This window comes from Sinocyclocheilus rhinocerous, unplaced genomic scaffold, assembly GCF_001515625.1.
Source record: "Sinocyclocheilus rhinocerous isolate Xijiao unplaced genomic scaffold, SAMN03320098_v1.1 scaffold20, whole genome shotgun sequence".
Taxonomy (NCBI): Eukaryota; Metazoa; Chordata; class Actinopteri; order Cypriniformes; family Cyprinidae; genus Sinocyclocheilus; species Sinocyclocheilus rhinocerous.
The window spans coordinates 2473255-2481392 of NW_015640468.1; positions in this window are offsets into that span (position 1 = coordinate 2473255).

Consider the following 8138-nt stretch of genomic DNA (forward strand, 5'->3'; position numbering starts at 1 on the left):
ACACACACACACACACACACACACACACACCACTCTGTCTGGTCAGCTATCCTTGTGGGGACTCTCCATAGGCGTAATGGTTGTTCTACTGTACAGACCGTGTATTCTATTGCCCTACACCAACCCTACCCCTAAACCTACCCCTCACAGGAAACTTTCTGCATTTTTAGATTTTCAAAAAAACTTCATTCTGTATGATTTATAAGCTTTTGTACCCGTGGGGACCACAATTTAGGTCCCCACCGTGACACGAGTCCCCATGAGTCTGTGTGTAGTCCGGTTTAAGTCCCCACCAGGATATATAAACCAGCACACACACACACAGACAGACAGACTATTCAGTCAGTTTTTTTTTTTTTTTTTAATGTAAGGCTTGCTTTATTCATATGATTTGTGATTCACATGCAGCTATAAACTTTATGGGTCAGCCAACTTTAACACAAGCTACCGTATGTATGTACGGTATGCATATGGTGCAGTGACAAATCCTTTACACCATTGTCTGCTCTGTTTTTCTCGTTGTAAACTTTTATTATTATTTATAGGCCTATATTTAGTTTCAATTAACGCAAAATGTGAAAGCAATTTCTTACTTTTCTTACTTCTTACTAAAGCAGTTTCTTTAAGTTAAACCAACAATATTTTTACAGTAGGTTATATCAGAAATTGAGGAGGTGTGTTCAAATAATGGTGGCGTTGTAATGTGTTTTCTAATAGGCCTAGTTATTAGGACAATCCGATACGGACAAAAAAAATAATAATAATGAGTATCGTTTCATCGACCCATACATATGGTACGATTATATTACGTGTGATGTGGTAAAGTTACTTTAGGTTCTTTACTTGTGTACTGCGTGATCAGAAATGCTGAATTATGAACAGTTTCAACTTGTTTATTTGAAATGTATATTGTGTTTTTCCAGCCTCAGAGTGTGAAAGTTTAATTAACACATATACTAATACGAAGCTGCGCTAGGTTGCTCTGAATTATCAAAGTCATAAGCGGTTGATAGAATTATGTCAGACAATGTTCAGGTACTACTGGGTTCGAGTGAGTGTCGTTCTCGCAGTGACCGCCAGATGGCAGCCGCGCCATTTGCGACCTGCGCTTCTGATGTCCCCGAAACAAAGAACACATTCAGATACTGTAGCTAAAACACACACCGTTTTGTGAAACCTTCCTTTAAAATGCATAATTTAGACAAAGTAATGATACAAATTACAAATGGAACGTCTGCAAGCTGGTACGTTCAGATATAAATGCTTAATAATCAAAAAAATAAAACAAGCATGGCTGAATCACATATTTATTATTTATTATTTAGAGTTTTTTCTAATAAGCAGGGTTATGGCTTAACATTAAAATTCTCAAATGTAAAAAAAAAACAATGTAAGATTTTGCAAATTATAGCCTATTTAACATTATAAATTGAATTTTGTGATATGAAGTTTTTCATTTAACATGTTTTACATTTCACTTATAAGAAAATTAATTCTTAAGAAAATAATAACATTTCTTTAGGATTCTTTTATACTTTTAAAAAATAAACAGTGGGAACCTGTGGCTCTTATATAACTGTACTTTTGAGAAAAAAATATGGTGTAGGCCCCTGAATAGCTTCACATGAGCTAAAAGTAGAAATAAAAAAATCGTGCTGCTGAAATAAATTTAAGAATTAACTATAAGTTTATGCTCCTGAAATGTTAAACTGAAAATCACAACTCTTTTTTTGCTCTTGTTTTCTTAAAGTGCTTTTTGAAAATGAGTTTACCATCAGTCTACACTATTAAATAACTGCTAATTTAGAGGCAACATTAACCAGTGCACATAATCGATAACCTATAATGCCATTCTCATAATCTCAGCTGGTTATAATTCAGTCAATCAGATTACGCAACACACAATTCTGCTGATGCCCACAGGTACCGCAAGCAATTGTAATGTAACGAAAAAGTCACTGACTTCTACCTTCCCATAAACATGCTTGCATAAATTCATTTTCTCTGTCTGTCCACACACAATAAAAGTTCTAACACAACCGCAGCATTATGGAAGCATTAGAAGATGAAAAAAAAAAACCTCCATCCCTACACAGGCGAGAACAAACAAAACAAGGCAGCAGCATGTCAATTAAATTAAAGGGGGAAGCTAAATGAACAAAACGTCAAACGTACATATTAAAGCTAAATGAAATAGCCCCGAGGAGCCTGCGAGACGTAGAGCTCAGGAGGATCCGCAGAGATGTAAATAATGAAACCCAGCTCGACCTGCACACACTGGGATTGCAGCATGGACACGAGAGACGTTCAGCATCCAAACCAAATAAAAAAAAAAAATAAAAAAAAAAGGGTCTTCAGCTCCAAACATGTTTGTCATCTAGAAATGAGTTGAGCTGGCTTCCTAAATTGTGTTAGTGAAAGCATGACCAGCACACCAGGACTGTGCTGTGCATTAAAAACCTGAGGATGTGAGTCTTTAATGCAGCTTTCTGCAGTAGATAAGCTCATTATATGATATGGCTTATGGAAGATTAATAACATCAGCATAAAATATGTGGCGTTTTTAAAGATCTTGTAAGAATATTAGGTGTTTCAGCTCCTAAGGACTGTCTTGTAATATAGTACAGTATGAATTGTTTTTATGCCCTGTTTTGTTGCTGTTAGCAGAGAATATCCTCTTTAAAGTCAGCTCGGCATTCACAATTTTACTTGCGTAATGGGACATATTTAAGAGTGAAACAGGACATCAGGAAAAAATGTAGAGTGGGAATTTTATTTATTTATTTATTTTTTTAAATCTCAGTGGTTCTCCACCTTTTGGACTCCAATACAATATTTGAAGGCCCTCCTATCTAACATGATATGAACATCTGGTACGTTGGCTGTAATAAAAAAATAAACTAATCAGATTAAATGTTAGTTCAGTGCAATACATCTTTTGTGTGTGTGTGTGTTTTATTTGTTAATATAATCTAAACACAGATAAGGGTTTTATTATTTATTATTATTATAATTATTATTATTATCATAAAAATCTACTTGACCTAGGACTACAGATTAGCCATTCTAAATTTGGCTGATTTTATGCATTATCAATGCGTATTGTCCCTGATTTAAAAAAAAAAAAGCTGAGGTTACAAAGGTCTGCCGAGGCCTCCTGAGAATCACTGTATTGTCCATCAGTGTAAAACTGTTCATTTGATGGTAAAACAGGGTGATTTGTATCAGAATTGAGCCAGACCTATTTTAGAATTGGCTAAAATAAGGCCTGAATAGCTGTTTGACTATTATCCAATAGCCTGCACGGCCTAAGTGATGTCATCAGAAAATGAAAGTCGTTTCAGAGTAAGAGCAAGTTATTAGATAAACTATGTAAGTAAACTATTTACTTTGGAATAACATGCACTGATAAATTATTCACAACGAGACTAGAAATGTGCATGTTACAATGGCCAAAAAAAAAAAAAAATTATATATATATATATATAAAAAATTACTCACACTCATGTCACTCCAGACATGTAGAACTGTCTTCTGTGGAACACAAAGATCATATTTTAAGAAAAGTCTATTTTTATTTATTTATTTATTTTTTAATAATGAAAGTCAAAATGGTGCAGGGCTGTTTTGGACCATATTGACTCTAAGTGTATGGACAAAAAGCATTCATTGATATATATTTTGCAGTAAACCTGGTCAGTTAATAATACTACTACTACTACTACTACTACTACTAATAAATAAAATACAATAAGAATAAACAAATAAAAAAATAACTCACCCTCATGACATTCCAAAAATTTACTTTATTCTGTGGAACACAAAAGTCAAGTCAAGTCAAGTCAAGTCTGCTTTATTGTCAATTCTTCCACATGTACAGCACATACACACAGAGAATTGAAATTGCGTTACTCTCAGACCCTTGGTGCATACAGATAACACTAACAGTAGAACATAAATACAGATAGATACAGATTAAATATAAAATACAAACAGTGCAGATATAATGATTTGTAGTGCAAAAAAGCTTATTCAGACTGATTAAAGTGACAGTGTGTGTGTGTATTTGGGGCGGGGGAGTGGGAGAGTCCGTCAGAGTTCAGTGGTGCGTGGGGCAAAAGAGGGGAGGGGGGAACAAAAGAACATATTTTGAGAAATGTTTTAGTGTTTTTGTCCAATAAATAAGTGTCAGTGTTGTTTTGGGCCCTATTGATTTTCAGTGTATGGACAGAAAAACATTTTTCAATATATCTTTTTTTGTGTTCCACAGAGAGACATTCATGCAGGTTTGGAATGACATGAGGCTAATAAAAGATTTTTGGGGTGAACTGTCCCTTTAAGATCACTTTATGTTAGTGTTCACCTCAGCCTATATAATGCTCATCTCAGATGTTGAGATATTTTATCTCAGACGTCTCTAAAGTCCACCAGCATGATCAATCAGACATGCATCATCTGTAGCCAATGGCTCCCTCCGAGTGAGAGCGATCTGGCCTAAGTATGTATGCTTGACGCCTGCTTTGCTGATTTCTGTCAGCATTAATATGAGAAATGAGCTCTGAGCTGTGCCACTGATATGCCTAAAGAAACTAAATTGACGGGCACACAGTTTTCCGGTATCAGATTCTTCTGCACTGATGTGACTGCTCTCAGTCATGCTGCCTTGTCCCTCAAGCAACAGGTGACAGAAGTTACAAGCAAACGTGTCTCCGGCCACAGCGGCCCTCCTATGAGGACCTGACCCAGGGCAGGCTGTCTGGCGACGTGCCCGATGGAAAAGTGAGCTGTCTCGACTCCCGACACGCAGTGAGCAGAGGATGTCAAGTCATGTCTTCATCGGAGAAGAGTTTAATCCATGTTAGAGGAAAAAAAACAGTTGTCGTGGCTGAAGAGATCTGATCTCAGAACAGAGTCGCACAGACCTTCAGAGCAGAGACATAGTACTGGTAGGAAGCTTTTGCATTTTTCTTACAGTAGTAGATGGTCTTAAAACAATTGTTGTTGTTTGTTTCAGTACTAAAAAACTACAAATAATTAATCTTATCTCTATTGTTTATCTCATTATTGTTGTAGACTAACTCTGTTCTCTCATTCTCTCTTTTGCTCTATAGGGTTGTGTTTCTATGTGGTGTGTGATCTATTTTAGTTGTGGATGGAACGGTGCCAGAGAGCAGGCTACTAGGAAATTAAAGGTACGGTATATGATAAAGTTTACAGTTAAAAAAATAAAAAAAGATAGCATGGTGGTTTTAATGGACTATAACAAAGCAACAAAATATGTTAGGGCAAAATAAGTGACAGTTTGTACGGTCTAAAATTAACTTTATGCCACTGATGACCATTGTTGACATTAATATTTCTTACTGACCATGAAACTGTATTGTAATATAATTTTTTAGATATTCAACACCTTTTTATGCTCACCAAGGCTTTATTTATATGACCACAAACTGAGTAAAATAGTAAACAGTATTATCAAAGGTTATTACAATTATTAAAACATTATAATTTAAAAGAACCAATTTCTATTTTAATATATTTAAAATGTAATTTATTTCTGTGAGGGCAAAGCTGAATTTTCAGCATTAATTACAGTCTTCAGTGTCACATGATCCTTCAGAAATAATTCTAATAAGCTGATTTGCTGCTTGAGAAACATTTATTATTATTATTAATGTTAAATACAATTGTCCTGCTTAATATTTTTGCGGAAACCATGATACTTTAGTTTTCAGGATTCTTTGAATAGAAAGAACAAAAGAACAGCATTTATTTGAAATAGAAATCCTTTTGCAATATTATAAACGTCTTTGCTGTCACTTTTGATCATTTTTGATCATTTTGTTGACCTTAGTGTTTATATTTGTTATGAGCAGCACAAGTTGTCTGGCTATTTATTAAAATTGCAGTGTCACCAAACAACAAAACAAAAAAAAAGCTTCAAGCCAACAGGCAAGCATTTATTTAGCTAAAATTATTTGTTTACTATAACAGCCAAAGCCTTGTCTAAAGGCCTTGCTACTATTAAAGCTATGCTACAAGGTAAAATATATTTAACATTTTGAACCTCACTAAACTATTACTAAGATTTATATTTCATGTAACAAACCTGATTAATTTAATGTTTTGCTGATTTCATACCTCTGCTATTCTGAAACTTAGTTTGAATTGCATCCTGCAACTTATGTGTGTCATCAAATCCTGCCAGGTGAGAGTTCCTGTTCCCCATCTCTCATTTTTTTAGATGCCCTAGTTCATTTTCCTCCCTCCATTTCTCTCTTCTTCTCCCCTGGTTGCCTGGAGTATGCCCTGCAGGTATTTAACACAGGCCTGACTTTTCTGCTGCGCAATGCTGTTTTACAGGACACAAGCATTAAACAGGGCTGGTCCTGGCTTCCCTGCCCTGCTTGTCAGCCCAGCAGGCTAACAAAGGTGAATTTGCTCTGTATTAAAGAGGCTCTTGTAGAAAAAGTGCTGTGTGATAGCGGCACCGTGGTCCAGTCCAGTCTAGTCTAGTGTCCCGCTGATGCCCCGGCATTTAGTCTTATGGGCAGGACTGATAAACAAAACTGGGTAACGCATACACTCTTAAAAATAAAGGTTCTTTATTGGGATTGATGGTTCCATGAAGAACCTTCAACATCCATGGAATCTTTCCATTTCGCAAAAGGTTCCTTAGGTTCTTTAGATGTCCTTCACACTTCCTATTGCATTGTTAGGGAAATAACCCAAAACTCTTGGAACCTATATTTTAAGAGTGTAATGTTTTACACTCTTATTAAATAAAGGTTATTTATTGGCTTTAATGGTTCGATGAGTAATCTTTCCATTCCACAAAAGGTTCTAAATGGTGCACAAAGTTTCTTTAGATTATTAAAATGTTCTTCACATTAAGATTTTTTTGTTTTTTTTTGTTTGTTGACTGAAAGGTTCTTTGGGGAACCAAAAATGGTTCTTTAATGGCATCACTGCAAATGGCATTCATTCGCAAATTTAATAATGATTCACTTGATTCACAAATTTATTTGAAGTACAAATTATAATATTAATATTATAATATATTTACTGTTACTTTTGATCAACTTAATGCATCCTTGCTGAATAAAAGTAGTACTTAGTGCTGCAAAACAAAACCGGACAATATTTTACACCAAAACCATGGGTGGGATTGCAAGAAAGATTTTTTCCATGTCATGATGTCTTTACTGTCACTTTTGAGCAATTTAATGCATCCTTGCTAATAATTTATTTAAAAAAAGTTGTACTTAGTACTGCAAAACAAAACCGGACAACTCATAGCAATTTTTACCAAAACCACAGGCGCCTTTTTTTCCCCACGTCATGATGGACACTTCATTCACAAACGTCTGTGAGCGTAAACGCAACTAAGCGGGTTGCAGACCGCATGTCATTTCAGGAGACACTGCGCTAAGATTAATACACTATGCTTGTCAACCTGTTTAGCAGGGAGGCCATTTAAACTGAATATTGTCATGGATATAGAAAAATACCATTCCACAGAAGCCCATGAGGTAATTCGATTAGGCTTCTAAAATGGGAAATCTAACATGAACTAGCTCACAACTCATACAAATCTGATTTAAAAAGACATTAATAGAGAGGCCTAATGGGGAAAATGCCAATTAAGCATTGATTGCCCTGAAATGAATGTTCTCAGTGTTATAGAAGAGATGTGTGTGTATGTTTGTGCGTGTATGTTCCCGAAGCAACCGACCTGAGTGTGTGACCTCGGCCCTATATGACACATAAGCCTCCACAGGCGTCTCTCTCTCTCCTTCTCTCTCTCTCTCTGTCACACAGTTAAAGCCGCTAGCCCATGGAGGGGATGACAACGCTATATATTAATTGAGGGTTTTCAGAAATAATAATAATAACAATAAAAAATACCTCTCCACCACATCTCTCCCACTCCATCCGGCCCCCCGCTGTCAAACTACATTAAGAGGTGCATGCAGAGAAAGAGCGAATGAGAGAGAGAGGCTGCAATGGAAGAGACGAGACGCCATCTCATCTCTCCTGAAGGCAGCAACAATTTCGCCCCATTGTAACAAGGTGCAGCCTAAACTGATAAATTGCAGATTAAATGACGGCCACACTTCACTTGCTCTCTCCCATCA